The sequence below is a fragment of the Euprymna scolopes genome, chromosome 3, assembly GCF_053919585.1.
Source record: "Euprymna scolopes isolate OS-2025 chromosome 3, ASM5391958v1, whole genome shotgun sequence".
Classification (NCBI taxonomy): domain Eukaryota; kingdom Metazoa; phylum Mollusca; class Cephalopoda; order Sepiida; family Sepiolidae; genus Euprymna; species Euprymna scolopes.
This window is the reverse complement of record NC_136484.1, coordinates 11,873,823-11,891,291: the sequence shown is the minus strand read 5'-3', so window position 1 is coordinate 11,891,291 and position 17,469 is coordinate 11,873,823.

Sequence of the window (17,469 nt, the reverse complement as noted above, 5' to 3'; positions counted from 1 at the left end):
ACAATTTATTAAATAATGTTAAAGTTTTGCACAAATTGATTATATATTGTATACAATAATGTAAAAGTTTCGCACTCATTAATAATATAATTTATTAAATAATTTAAAAGAATTGTACTTATTAATAATATAATTTATTAAATAACGTTAAAGTATTGCACTCATTAATAATATAATTTATTAAATAATGTTTAAGTACTGCACTCATTAATAATATAATTTATTAAAAAATTTAAAAGTATTGCATTCATTATTAATATAATTTATTAAATAATGTTAAAATATTGCACTCATTAATAATATAATTTATTAAATCATTGTAAATATTGCACTTATTGATAATATACTTTATTAAATAATGTAAAAGTGTTGCACTTATTAATAATATACTGTATTTTATAATGTAAAAGTATTGCACTCATTAATAATATAATTTATTAAATAATGTTAAGGTATTACACTCATTAAAATATAATTTATTATATAATGTAAAACTATTGCACTCAGTAATAATGTAATCTGTTAAATAATGTAGACGTATGGCACTCATTAACAATATAATTTATAAAATAATGTAATACTATTACACTTAATAAAAATGTAATTTATTAAATAATTTCAAAGTATTGCACTCATTAATAATATAATTTATTAAATAATGTAAAAGTAGTGCACTCATTAATAATATAATTTATTAAATAATTTAAAAGTATTGCATTATTAATAATATGATTTATTAAATAATTTAAAATATTGCCCTCATTAATAATATAATTTATTAAATAATTTAAAAGTATTGAATTCATTAATAATATAGTTTATTACATGATGTACAAGTATTGACCACATTAATAATACAATTTGTTAAATAGTTTAAAAGTATTGCACTCATTAATAATATAATTTATTAAATAATTTAAAAGTATTGCACTCATTAATAATATTATTTATTAAATAATGTTAAAATATTGCACTTAGTAATAATATTATTTATTGAATAATGTAAAAGTATTGCACTTATTTACATTATAACGTACTTAATAATTTAAAATTATTGCACTCATTAATAATATAATTTATTAAATAATTTAAAAGTATTGCATTATTAATAATATAATTTATTAAATAATTTAAAAGTATGGCACTCATTAATAATATAATTTATTATATAATTTAAAAGTATTTCACTCATAAATAATATAATTTATTAAATAATTTAAAAGTATTGCACTTATTAATACTATAATTTATTAAATAATGTAAAAGTATTGCACTTATTATTAATATAATGCATTTTATAATGTAAAAGTATTGTACTCATTAATAATATAATTTATTAAATAATGTAAAACTTTTGCACTCAGTAGATATGTAATTTGTCAAACAATGTAGACGTATTGCACTCCTCAATAATATAATTTATTACATAATGTAAAATTATTGCACTCATTAATAATATAATTTATTAAATAATTTTAAAGTGTTGAACTCATTAATGATATAATTTATTAAATTAAAGAAAAATATTGCACTCATTAATTATATAATTTATTAAATAATTTAAAAGTATTTAACTCAGTGATTATATAATTTATTAAATAATGTAAAAGTATTGCCCTCATCAATAATATAATTTATTAAATAATGTAAAAGTATTGCACTCATAAATAATATAATTTATTAAATAATGCAAAAGTATTGCACTCATCAGTAATATAATTTATTAAATAATGTAAAAGTAGTGCACTCATTAATAATATAATTTATTAAATTATTTAAAAGTATTGCACTCATTAATAATATCATGTATCAAATAATTAAAAAGTATTGCACTCAGTGATGATATAATTTATTAAATAATTTTAAAGTATTGCACTCATTAATAATATAATTTATTAAATAATGTAAAGTATTGCACTTATTAATAATATAATTTATTAAATAATAAAAAATTGTTGCACTTATTAAAAATATAATGTATTTTGTAATGTAAAATTATTGCACTCATTAAAAATATAATATATTAAATAATGTAAAAGTATTGCACTCTTTAATAATATAATTAATTAAATATTTTAAAAGTATTTCACTCATTGATAATATAATTTATAAAATAATGTAAAAATATTGCACTCATTAATAATATAATTCATTAAATAATATAAATGTATTGCCCTAATCAATAATATAATTTTTTAAATAATGTAAAAGTATTGCACTCATTAATAATATAATTTATTAAACAATTTAAAAGTATTGCACTCATTAATAATATAATTTATTAAATAATGTAAAAGTATTGCACTCATTAATAATATAATGTATAAAAAAATTAAAAAGTATTGCACTCATTAATAATATAATTCATTAAATAATGTAAAAGTATTGCACTAATTAATAATATAATTTATTTAATAATGTAAACGTATTGCACTCATTTATAACATAATTTATTAAATAATGTAAAAGTATTGCACTAAGTAATTATATGATTTATTACATAGTGTAAAAGTATTGTACTGATTTATAATATAAGTTATTAAATAATGTTAAAGTATTGCACTCATTGATAATATAATTCATAAAATATTGTAAAGTATTGCACTCATTAATAATAAAATTTATTAAATAATGTTAAAGTATTGCACTCAATAATAATATAATTTATTAAATAATGTAAAAGAATTGCAGATTTAATAATATAATTGTTTAAAATAATGTTAAAGTATTGCACTCATTAATAATATAATTTATTAAATAATGTAAAAGTATTGCACTCATTGATAATTTAATTTATTAAATAATGTTAAAGTATTGCACTCATTATTAATTTAATTTATTAAATAATGTTAAAGTATAGCACTCATTAATAATATAATTTATTAAATAATGTTAAAGTATTGCACTCATTAATAATATAATTTATTAAATAATGTAAAAGTATTGCACTCATTAATAATTTAATTTATTAAATAATGTTAAAGTATAGCACTCATTATTAATATAATTTATTAAATAATGTTAAAATATTGCACTCATCAATAATATAATTTCTTAAAAAATGTTAAGTATTGCACACATTGATAATATTATTTACTAAATAATGTAAAAGTATTGCACTTATTGATAATATAATTTATTAAATAATGTAAATGTATTGGACTCATTTATAATATAATTTATTAAATAATGTAAAAGTATTGTACTAATTAATAATATAATTTATTAAATAATTTAATAGTATTACTCTTATTAATAATATGATTTATTAAATAATGTAAAAGTATGGCACTTGGTTATAATATAATTTATTAAATAATGTAAAAGTGTTTGACTTATTTATAATATAATGTATTTTATTATGTTAAAGTCTCCTTAATAATATAATTTATTAAATAATGTTAAAGTATTGCACTCATTAATAATATAATTTATTAAATAATGTAGAAGTATAGCACTCACTTATAATATAACTTATTAAATAATGTAAAAGTATTGCACTCATTAATAATATAATTTATTAAATAATGTAAAAGTATTGCACTCATTAATAATATAATTTATTAAATAATGTAAAAGTATTGCACTCATTAATAATATAATTTATTAAATAATGTAAAACTATTGCACTCATTAATAATATAATTTATTAAATAATGTAAAAGTATTGCACTTATTCAAAATATAATTCATTAACTAATGTAAAAGTTGTGCACTCATTAATAATATAATTGATTAAATAATGTAAAAGTATTGCACTCATTGATAATATAATTTATTAAATAATGTAAATGTATTGCCCTCATTAATAATATAATTTATTAAATAATGTTAAAGTATTGCACTTATTTATAATATAATTTATTAAATTATGTAAATATATTGCACTCATTAATAATATAATTTATTAAATAATGTTAAAGTATTGCACTCAATGATAATATAATTTATTAAATAATGTAAATGTATTATACTCATTAATAATATAATTTATTAAATAATGTAAAAGTATTGCACTCATTAATAATATAATTTATTATATAATGTAAAAGTATTGCACTCATTAATAATATAATTTATTAAATAATGTAAAATATTGCACTCATTAATAATGTAATTTATTTTATGATGTAGAAGTATTGCACTCATTAATAATATAATTTATTAAATAATGTAAAAGTATTGTACTGATTTATAATATAATTTTTACATAACGTAAAAGTATTGCACTCATCAATAATATAATTTATTACATAATGTGAAAGTATTTCACTCATTTATAATATAATTTATTAAATAATGTAAATGTAGTGCACTCATTAATAATATAATTTATTAAATAATTAAAATTATTGCACTCATTAATAATATAATTTATTAAATAATATTAAAGTATTGCACTCATTAATAATATAATTTATTAAATAATATTAAAGTATTGCACCTATTAATAATAAAATTTATTAAATAATGTAAAAGTATTGCACTCATTAATAATATAATTTATTAAATAATGTAAAAGTATTGCCTTCATTAATAATATAGTTTATTAAGTAATGTAAAAATATTGCACTCATTAATAATATAATTTATTAAATAATGTTAAAGTATTGCACTCATTAATAATATAATTTATTAAATAATGTTAAAGTATTGAACTCATTAATAATATAATTTATTAAATAATGTAAAAGTATTGCACTCATTAATAATATAATTTATTAAATAATGTAAAAATATTGCACTCATTAATAATATAATTTATTAAATAATGTTTAAGTATTGCACTCATTAATAATAAAATTTATTAAATAATATTAAAGTATTGCACTCATTAATAATATAATTTATTAAATAATGTAAAAGTATTGCACTCATTAATAATATAATTTATTAAATAATGTAAAAGTATTGCCCTCATTAATAATATAATTTATTAAATAATGTAAAAGTATTGCACTCATTAATAATATAATTTATTAAATAATGTTAAAGTATTGCAATCATTAATAATATAATTTATTAAATAATGTTTAAGTATTGAACTCATTAATAATATAATTTATTAAATAATGTAAAAGTATTGCACTCATTAATAATATAATTTATTAAATAATGTAAAAGTATAACACTCAGTAATAATATTATTTATTAAATAGTATATAATATATATATATATATGTATATATATATATATATATATATATATATATATTTATATATATGGTGTCCCATAAGTCACTTTCCATTTTAAAAAGGAACAAATTTTTCTGAAATGGCTGTATTTAATTCTTTTTTATTATACAGTATCGAGTGTGGGAATTTGTTCTAACTTAGTTACGAGAGATAATGTCTCTTTCGTCGCCTCTATTCTAGGCTTCGCAAAGTCCAGCTTTCTAATATATTTTCCATGACAGTCATTTACATCGGAGGTTTTCGACGACTACTTTTCTATCGTGTGATTGCTTTTAGTTCTATACTGGGTCGAGACTGTTTTGCAGACACTTTTTCTTTAAGATATCACAAAAGCCTAAATCTAGTGCTGTCAAATCAGGTGACCGTCAAGTCTATTTAAAATCGGGATTTCAAGAGATTTTTCGTTTCTTAAACATCACAGTAAAATACACCTTGTTTCCACCAATACGCTGGCACGTTTGCTTACTGAGTTTGGTGAAAATCCACTAGAATATTTTTATATCTCTCAGCCGTTACAATCATTGAATTTTCTTTCTTGTCTTCAAAGAATCACAACCCAATAACCTTTTCTTGGGTTACTCAACACCATGATGTGATTACAAGTTGGTGCATTTGATTCGCATGACCTTGGCGTATGTTTTCGGTTCTTCAAAAATATGGTGTTCTGCTTATTGACATATGTATTTAAATAGAAATATGCCTCATTCTGTGAATAAACTCATTGCAATTTATTGCAGTTTCCTTTGACAGCGTAATTTAGTCGTTTCTGAAAGTCTGGTGGTTGTAAAGGTTTCATTAATTGAACTTTGTAAGGATAATTGTGCAAGTCTCTTTGAATGCGCTGTATGAGATGGCAAATTCTTGAGACCTCCTTCGAATGAATGTAATTGAGTTCTCTTCAATGCTACGCACACATCTTCAGCATCTCCAGAGGTGTGTACTGAGCGACATTGTCTGCATCAGCATTTATCATGTACAAAATACTGGTGACCTACTATGAGAATATCGAACATTAAAATAACGCTTATAAGATCTTTGCGTTGCAATAATTGACCGTTAATTTTCAAAGTAACAACCAATTATCTCCAAGAAGTAGAACAAATTAAAAAATTACAACATAGTGAGGATAAAGTTTGACTCTGAAATATGTAATTTAAATATATTTCGGAGTCAAACTTTATCCTTAGTATGATGTACTTTTTTTTCATTTTTTTCTTCTCCTTGAAGATAATTTAAATATATAAATTTCAAGCAAATAAAATATTTGCTTATTTTCGTAAGATTGCGTTGACGTTTGGCTTTCAAGGGCCTCTGATGCGTATTCTAGTTTTTCTAATTAATTGAACGCTTGTATAACAGAACTCACACCCTGGACGTTAATCTCGTGTAGCCAACGCACTTTCCGGAATTTAAAAATACAATCGTTGAAAGACAACGCGCTGATCTTTCCCAACAAACTTTTTTTCCAACTAAAAAACATGACCAGAAAAAGAAGTAAAAAAAAAGAAAAGTGCAACATACTGAGGATAAAGTTTGACTCCGAAATATATTTAAATTATAAGTTTCAAGCGAGTAAAATATTTGTTTATTTTCGTAATATTGCGTTGGTGTTTATCATTCAAGCGCACCTGATGCTTATTCTATTTTTTTTTCAAATGAAATTAACGTTTCTATAAAGGAACCCACACCCTGGACTTCAATCCCGTGTAGCCAACGTATATTAAGGCATTGTTGGCGACGCACGTACCGGCATACTGCTGAGGCTGCTCGGGTTTTAATAAGAATAAAACAAGATCGAGGAGGGGTGCTCGCAGATTTATCAAGTAGGATGTACAAACTTACAAAGTTAGCTCATATGGACGCAGAGATGAATGACGTGCACTTTTCTGAATTCTACATAGAAGCGTTAAGTAACCGATTTATCAAGGAGGATGTAGTCAGATCGAATCCGACAACATATTGGAGTGCTTGTCTGCTGTTAGATAAAGCGAAATGCTCTAGGAATTACCCCGAAGTGGCCACAAGAAGGAGCATGCTTTCTTAAATGATATAGGTAATAGATATCAGGGAAAATGGGGGCCCCCACATAGATTTAGGGTACCCAAAAACGAACATTACGGCACGTGTAACGCTGTAAGATATAATTTTTGTGGGCGTGTTTCTGCAAGACCGCGGCGAGGGCGTTTCACCCATAACAGGCTAGAACGAGGATGCCAATAGTCATCTGAAAAAGAATTAAATAATTTACTTCAGGAAAATGAAAAGCCAGGTTACACTCGAAACCCATTCACAACCGACCGCTACAGGAGTCAAACACACGAACATGCAACCATGTCAAATTCTTAAAGAAAAGAGTAATCCTCGGAAGGATAAACACCAAAGGTAATAAATGTCTTGAAAGCGGCGAGAGCAGAGATAAACGGATCCACCAAAGAAATAAATCAGTCAAGGAGACTCAGGAAAAGAAAGACACACGAAGAAATTAACTCCCAAACCAGCTCTCCGGAATGGAGTCTATAGTTAAAATAAGAGGTAGACAGATAGAGGCACTGATTGACACTGGATCTGAAGTCACGCTCCTTAAAACATCAGTTTTAACAGTTACACTCGCAAATGGGCAAAGAATTACACTAAAAAAACATGGTCCATTTGCCTATTAATATGAAGAAGGCGAAAACTTTGTCAAGGTTATATATCACCGCAGAGTTAGATCAGGAGTTGTTATTAGGTAGAGATCGGTTACAAAGGAATCGAGTCCAAATAACCTTTCACCCTCACCAACTAATGGTTACAGTGGTTAACATCCCACTTAGTAGTAATACCAAAGGTAGAGTTGGGTTACTGCTATGCACCGCATCCACACATACTGTTAGGTTAGTTTCTAACAAATAAAAAAGAATCTACACGGTCAAGACCGATCCCCAGTAAAAAAAAAAGAAACATGTAACAGAGCCAATTAAGGTATGCCTCCACCTATTAACAGCACATGTATCTGTGTACGGTAAATCCATCAGAAAAATTGTCAAATTTCCGCAAGACATGTCTTTTCGGGAAGAGAAAGGACTTTCAATGATTAATCCCATCACACAAAAATCCAAGAACTCTCAAATTCGTGGAAAATATCTGGATAACCCACAACCTAGAGAATTCTCGAATCTGTCCCTGTCGAATATTATAAGTATTAACCGTCTACATAACAACAAATTTTGGAAAACGGCCGAGAAATTTGAAAAAAGGAAGATATATATATATATATATATATATATATATAGTTATATATATATATATATATATATATATATATACATATATATACATACAAGAGCAAAGGGAAATTGTCATCAACACACACACACACAAAAATGTTGAAATGTTCAAAACAAGTGAAGCTTAACAAAATATCACTAGAATCGAATAACTAAAAAGGAAATAGTAATAAAATAATAATAATAATAATAATAATAATAATAATAATAATAATAATAATAATAATAATAAGCGTCTAAAATATATAAGGCCAATTAATATGATTTGTAATTTCTATAAGAGGGAGGAATAATAATGAAATAAAAAAGTCAATAAAAATCAACTAAACAGGGAAAGTAATAAAGTTTTATAAAAAAAAATGACAAAAAAAGTGTATGATTATTAATTGAGAGTAAATAGAAAGAATTTGAAAAATAATCATTGTTCCAACGACCCGACGATGTTATGACCTTTGCTAGTCAGACCAAACGTCACAAAAAGGGAGGGGACGAATTGTGGTACAAAGAAGAACGCTTTTTGATGGGAGCTGGGGGCTTCTACATTGATGAACTTTGTATCTACCTTGTGTGTTCTAGTGCGATGCAGACGTGTTAAGCAGGTACTTTGTGGGTTTAGTAGGTTTAGAGCATGTCGGCTGGGTTTGAATGACAGTCGTTTAATTATATTTAACTAAGTCAAAACCAATTGTAGATCCTAGAAAACGAAAGGGCAAATCCGAGGCATATGAAAACAAACCAATGTTCAAACTGTAATTCTCTCTCCCTTTCTCTATTTCTCTCTTTCACTCCCCTTTTTCTATCTTTCAATGTAGAAAGAGATAATTAAATATTATTCTATTGTTTAAAACAGTTGAAGCTAGCATTCTGGGGTCGACGGGTGCAACATAGAAGTTTTAGTTGCATGCGTCTGGTTTCAATAAAACATATGCTCTGCCAGTGTTAAATGTAAAATAAATTATATATTTTTTATAAACATACATTTGTTCGCTGTTTCTATACAAGTGTAAAATTTCAGTATGTGGTCCCAGTTTCCTGTGATGAAGCTATGAAGACTAGAGAAGCGATCAATGCCAGCCGGTTATAATCGACGTCATATCGAGCCGTTGTTTTACTGTTTTCATGTGCCTATCGTTTGATATCGTGTCTAACAGCCGGGGAGGTGGTTGCATTCCTAGGACGTTCCTCACCCAAGACACTCAGCCCGGGAAACGATAATATCATGAGAAGAAGAAAAAAGAAAAAAGTACAACATACTGAGTGTGGAGAATGACTCCGAAATATATTTCAATTGTAAATTTCAAGCAAATAAAATATTCATTTATTCTCGTAATATTTCGGTCTGATTTCGCTATCAAAGAGAACTGATGCGTGTATATATATATATATATATATATATATATATATATATATATATATATATATATATATATATATATATATATATACGTATATATATACGTATATACATATATATATATATATTAGGTTGGCGCTAAAACAATACTGTTTTCTCATATATGATACATATATATATATATGATTTCTGATTAATTTTTTGATATATTTAGCCTTGTTATATAACATTTTAAAACACGTATTTTGCATCATCAAATCGTGTTATTTCTTACCGTTATATATCACTTCTTTTATTTTTGCAGGCTTTAAGACAGTATAAACGAAATTCAAATTCGCACGATGTTCTTGTTTCAGTATAAACTAGGCCGAAAAGCTGCAGATACAGTTCGTGATATCAATGAAGAGTTTCGCCCAACCACTACTAACGAACATGTTGCACAACGGTTGTGCAAGTAATTTTTGCAATGTTGACGAGAGCTTCAAAATTAAGATGGCCGGGGCCGGCCGAGTGCGGTTGATAACGAACCTTTGCCGCCTTAATTGAAGCCGACCATCGCAACACCATACGAGAAGTTACTGATGAACTCTAGGTCGACCACCCAACAGTCGTTCGTCATTTAAATACAATGAGAAAGTAAAAGAACAGTTGGATAAATGGGTGCCGCATGAAGTGAACGATAATAAAAATAATATATTGTCGTTTTACGCTCTTTCTGCGACATATTTCTCAGCGAATTTTGACATGCAATGAGAAATGGATCCTCTACGATAACTGACAACTTTTGGTTGGATTCTGGAGAAGCTCCACAACACTTCCTAAAGCGAAATTTCACCAAAAACATAGTTATGGTTAGTGTTTGGTTGTCTGTGGCTGGTCTCATATATCAGAGTTCTTGAATCCGAGCGAAACAATTACGCCGTAGAAATACTGCCGTAAATTGAAGAAATGCGCCAGAAGTTCCAACGTATGTGCTTAAGATCGGTTAATATGGAGGGAGCAATGGTTCTCCATGACAACGTTGGACCACATGTTGCTCAACCGATCCTGCAAACGCTGAACTAAGTAGGCTACGAGACTGTGCTTCATCTGCCATTTTCACCGGGCCTATTCCCAACCGATTAGGTTTTGTATATGACCTTAAACTATATCCAGTGGTGATCCTCCAGCTTGCGGGCTTTGGGGAGTGTTGAGCCACCCTTTAATTGCCAGTGCTCCCAAGCCCACTCTGACTCGGAGTGGTAGTAGCTGTTAGGGTCCCAACTATGTGTTAAATAGAAACCGACTTGAAAAAAAACAAATATGTTCTATTAAAAAAAATGTCTTCAAAATCTTTGGATTCGGCATTAAATAACCCGAAAAGGGTTGATATGCCGTAAAAAACAACCAACCAACCAACCAACCAACCAAATAACAAACCGATTATCACTTTTTAAAGCATTTCGCCATCATCCTATGTGAAAAATGCTTCAAGAGTCGAGATGATGCCGAATTTGCGTTCAATGTCTTCACTTTCAGAATCCGGGTTTTTATGCTAATAGAATAAATAAACTTGTTTCTCCTTGGCAAAAAGATGTATCGATTCTAATGGTTCTTATTTCGATTAATAAAGTTTATTATGAAAGGAATTATTACCTTTAGAAGTTGAACGTCAAAAACGACATTATTTTTCCACCAAAATATATACGAGGGGCATGCAATTGACCCACTTCCCATAAAAGTAGAGCAACACAACTTGCCACAATTATTAGACTTTCTCTGCATAGGAACCATCCAGAGTTATTCATTTCTCCCATTGCTTTATGCAGCTCTGGAGACCGTTTTTGTAGAACACCCCAGGTTGGTCCTCCAACTACGACCTGACTTCAGAAATCAAGGCTGCATCTTCTGGGAAACGCTTTCCTTTCAAAAACAACTTCATGGCTGATGAAAGTCAGAGAGTGCACGGTCACGAGAGTAGGGAGGATGGGGAGGATTTCATAACCACACGCCCGTGCTTCTGATCTGGCGACATGCTAGTTGTGGACGAGCGCGTTGTCCTGCAGAAGGAGGTTACCTTTGCTGAGCTTGCCCTGCCTCTTGATTTTGATAGCTTCCCTTAATTTCCTCAAAAGTAAAGCATAATAGGTTCCTGTAATTGTGGTAGCCTTTGCCAGGAAATCTGTCATCACTACTCCGTCCTGGTCGCAGAAGACTGTGAGCATGACCTTGCCAGCGGAGGGCTGCATTATTGCCTTCTTTGGAGGTGGTGAGTCCAAGTGCTTCCACTGCATTGACTGGGCTTTGGTCTCTGGATCCTAGTGATGGACCCAGGTTTAATCCTGTGGAATTAATCTTTTGAAAAACTTTGACTCATCTTCTTGACACATCGCTAAATTCATCCCCGAGCACTCAACGCGTTCACGCTTCTAGAATGGTGTGAGCAACCTGGGAGTCCATCTGGCAGACACCTTATGCATATGAATGATAGTTTCCACAATCTAGATTTTCAGATTTTAGAGCATATGATCTAGTCAACAGAAAGGTATTATATATACAGGCCTCGGGCACGTACATAGAGTCCTTATTCAAGAGGACGAGCTTTCATTATATATCTAAAAGATAACAGGACAATGATGCGTTTAATTTAGTTTCGCTTACGAATGATTATATTTAAATGAGGTTCTCTATTGTTGGATTTATATCATTGTGGAGAGACACAACCGGCAGTGGGTCGTCTGGTTGTAACGTACTACATTGTAGGGTTATTGCCATTTATTGCAATGCAGATACTGATGGTTGGACAAAGTGAATTCTTTTGTTGTCTACATTCATTTTCAATGTATTTACACAGTCAGACTATTCGTACTTTTCTAAATTTATAGTTCGAAATGTGAAACTATATCCATAAGTGCTATCCATGTTGGTGGAATTACCATATTTTATTAATTAATTATCATGGCGTATGTGTCTTTATCTTTCCATTATTGATATATGTTTTTTGCTTTTATCTGTTTATTTTATGTTATTTACTTTTTTCTTTTTATCATTCGTTTACATCTATACAGATGACACTACTATCTATAATAGCACATCTAAGACCGTAAACGACCAAGTTCTGTCTGATTCTCTCTCCTCTGATCTTGAGCAAGTCGTCCAATTTGGGAGAGGTGGCTTGTTACTTTTAATGCATCTAAAACCAAGCTTTTATCTTTACATCATCAACACTGATCCCCATCTGACATCAATTAAAATGAAGGATTCTCGTCTTGAGGAGGCCTCGTGTTTTGACAAGCTGCTTGGTTTGACCTTTACTCCTAATCTTAAATGGAAAACATACATTAAATTTGTTGCAAAGGCCGCTGGAAAAATGGTGGGATCCTTCTATCGATCCAGTAGATACCTCACTGCTGATGCAATTCTCTATCTATATAAGAGCCAGGTACGTCCAAGGATGGAGTACTGTTGTCACATCTGGGCAGGAGCTGTTAAAAAGGATTATCCTGCCTTGATAGAGTTCAAAATAGACTTCGCAGGGGATGCCATTTTCTCTTCCTTGAACCTCTTCCTCACAGAAGGGATGTTGCGAGTTTGTGTCTGTTTTATCATTATTTTAATGGAAAGCGCTCGGATGAGCTCCATTCTATGATCCCCCCTCGCCAAACATTCGCAAGAAACGCCAGTCTAGATAAAAACACTATCACTAATTTTCCCCACTCTTTATCTGTGGCCAATTTGTCCAATTGTCCAATTTCTACTGTACACTCTTTAACCCATATCCTTGAGTGGCCTCTTGGCCTTGATGCGTTGTGATGCCTATGTAAAAAAAAAACAAATAAGGACCTCCGTGTGTTTATAGTGACAATAGGTGCACAGGAACTTTACACGCAATTTGTCACAAGGAACTGGAGATGCGAAAGATCTGCGGGAAGTCTGTCCCAAGGGTGCTCAGAGAAAATCTGAAAGACATACCTTGTTCATTTTGGTTATCATTTAAGCTCAATAAAACCTTAGAGGCTGTCGTTATCTGATAATTGCGGAAATGAAACGGGGCTGTCCATTAAAGTAATCAACCACCTTTTCCCCTATTGCACCACGTTCTCAAGATCAGAAGAGAGAGATTCAGAAAGATCCTGGTCATTGTTAACCTTTAAAATGTCGCCATACATTGTCCTGACGTTGACACAAATGTCTACGAATTATCTAAGAATGTGATTCAAGAGATCATTGATAAAAATAATGAACAGACTTGGATCTATCAGGGAACCCTGAAGGATACCGGCGTCAATATAAAATTATAGAGGACACATTCTTTTTGAACATGGAGTGCAAGGGCATATCTGTTATGAATATTCGGAAATAATCCCAGTCAGCCATAGAGTATCGATACACAGTACGATGGAGAGGTACATTAGCGGACTTATTACACTTTGTTTTTATCTTAACTGAGGCAACTGAGTTATGGAAAAATCTCAATAGAAACAAAACCGAGGATGAGCACATGTCGGAGCAAGTTGTAGACTTGCATGTTGTCTATAAGAGTCGGGCATACGGACGGGTTCATGAAAAATTGCGCTTGGTCATAGTTTCGGATTTCTGTCAATACACTGACGACTCTTATACGTCTATCAGAGAGAAAAGAATTTATAACTGAGGGGTTATTTCTAGCTATTCCATAGTTGGTGATCTTGTGAACTAGACCTTTATGCTACACCCTAGTAAAAGCCTTTTATATGTCAAGAGCTATTGCTCTAGAGACAACGCCTCCTTCAAGCTATTCACCAATGCTGCCAAGCTGGTTGATAACTTCTCTGTTTTTCATAGTAACTTAATCATAAGGCACAGGAGAATGATTCGGCTGTACCGAGGGAAAGATGACCTGAATTTTTAAATACAGAACAGGGTGATGAAGTTTGCCAAGTTGTTATGAAGCATTTCTCTTTAATTCAACGTTTTAACCTCTTTAAGGCAACATTTAAACAGCTTTGTAAGTATCGGAACTATTTTCGGCTGACGTTTTTGATCACTATGACAGGAAGGCCGTCGGGGCGAGTTGCATTTCTAGAACCAAGGTTTTTGCAACATCACGCACTGAAATTTGTATGTCGCTTTGTGTGATTTCTGTAACAGGACTGAATACAGATGTAGGCGGTTCTGATCACAAAGTGTAGAATTTGAAGCCAAGTTCTTGGCAAAGACTTCTGCTTTGTCAGATGCTGATCACATATACTCCAGGTCAATTGATGATCGTAGGCATGGAGGCCACGCTTCTGTTCAGACTCCTCTTTGTTATTCGTCGAAACTCGTGGGGCCCAAACATAGACCGAAAAGGTATTTTTTTGTTTACACAGAGATCACCACTTATCCAGGCCCGGAAGCCACTCAGGGATAAGGGTTATTGCAAGTACATTACGTTAGTGTGGAGATTTGATGAAGTGTTTACTTAAGGGGGCGGTTCATTAGGAATTTGTTAACATTGGACTTGAACACATCAAATTTATAGTCCGGTGGGAAGCAGGCAGACGGAACAGAGTTCCACAGGCGTGCAGTTCTAGGAAAGAAGCTTTGTTCATGGAATCCACGTTTTCATTAAGGCACAGATAAAGAGTGGGGGAAATTTTTCACAGTGGATTCGGCTAGATGGGTGTTTTTCGTGAAAGATTGGCGAGGGGGGCAGAGATTGGAGTTCAGACGAGCACCTGCCATGGAAATAACGATAAAACAAGGATAGGCTCGCAACGTCTCTTCTGTGGGAGAGAGGTTGCAGGGTAGAGAAAAGGGCATCCCCCACAAAGCCACGAAGTCTATTTTGTACTCTGTCAAGGCAGGATAGGCTGTTTTTAGCAGCTCCTGCCCAGATATGGCAACAGTATTCCATCCTTGGACGTACTTGGCTTTTATATATAGAGAGATATATAGATAGGTATATCTGAGGTTCGGAAGCCATACGTGTCAGCTATAGAGTATCGATGCACAGTACGATGGAGAGGGACATTAGAGGATTTATTGCATTTTATTTTTATCTTAACTAAAACAACTGAATGATCGAAAGAAGTTAATGGAAACAAAGCATGAGCACATGTTGGGGCACGTTGCAAGACACAGGCCAAGTAGACTTGCATATTGTCTGTAAGAGTTAGACATGCGTTAAAAATCCTTACAGTACCTCCACTCATCATCCCTCTTGTTTTAGGCGGCTTATATATATTTTTTTAATTACATTTTCACTCAACAAGGCACATTGCCACTTTGGTGTAGCGGGATACTATCAGGAGCAACAACTACTGGGAGACTATGTAGGGATTTGGGCAGCAATATGTCGGTCCACATACGTCAGTACAGTTGGGGAAGCAAGGACCTGAAATGGAATTCCAAAGTCTAGCGGTTCTGGGGAAGAAACTACTGGAGTAGAAACATCTTTTACATCTAGGGATCTTTACTGTGTTGGGGTGGGATCTAGCTGCCTGTCAGGTTTGCCGAGTGTCTTTACGGCGTGGGGGCACAAGTGCTTGCAGTTCTTCAGAGCATTCATCATTAAAATACTTGTAGAACAGGCAGAGGGATTCAACATTTCGTCTATGGGACAGAGGCTGAAGCTTAGATGCCAGTTCAGGGCATATCAGATTGGGGACTCTCTTTTGAGCCTTGTCTAGAGACTAATTTTCCGTCTGATTGGGTTGTTGAAAATTGTATATAATAGGATTTTAGGTGTGCCCACTTTTTATGTCGTTAATAACATCATGCACCCCATTTAATTATTTCAATTTTTATGCATTCATGAACATACTAGTAAGGAGGTCGGAAGTTGCCCGCGATTGAATTATGATCAACGAATATTTCATGCCCTACTATTTTTATTGTCATCGAAATCGGTGAAATATGCCATTTTTAATCAAATCCATTGATTGCCTCCTCTGGTCCGAGACCCGTCATGGTATACCAGGAGTATACTTAACCCAGATAACTCTGCAGTCTACTGTAGAGACCTTACTATTGATTATATAAAATTATTTAAAATAAAAAAAGAAATCAAGTATCATTTTACAGCTGCGCTTTAAACCGAAACACTTTTTTCGAACAAGTCCGTGTCATATGAAATAACCTAGTGTAGATTTTATATGTCAGGGTTATCGGCTTGTGTGGTAATAACATTTCTCAAATGCATTTGTGATGTTAGGCAGCGTAAGGTGTAAACTTTGGTCAAAATCACTTGTTCCTTCTTTCATCGATTATTTTAAATATGTATTTCGCATCGAAGACATTCTGTTTTAAACCTTACGTATGGAAACTGCTAGGCACATGCAATAGCTTCGTGTGAAATTTGATAAAGATCGTCCTAGCGTTTCGAGTCCATAAGAACCGAACTCACGCACATACAGAGTCGTTTACAGACAATGTTTTTATATACAGGTAGAGATTGTTGATAGACATCTCAATGATAAAAAAATACCTTCTAATGATGTGTGCTAGGCTGTGACAATTATTGTATAATGTGTGGCATGACCGCCTCAGGGAGAGATATCGCTCTCCATTGCGGAGATGAAGATCCCCCCCCTAAAACACTGAATAAAGCCGTGTAATTATGCTGATATTGTCTGTTAAGCATTATATTGGGTGCCCGGATAACGGCGTGTAACCTATTTTAAGGGATGAATTTATTGTGTTTTTGTAAAA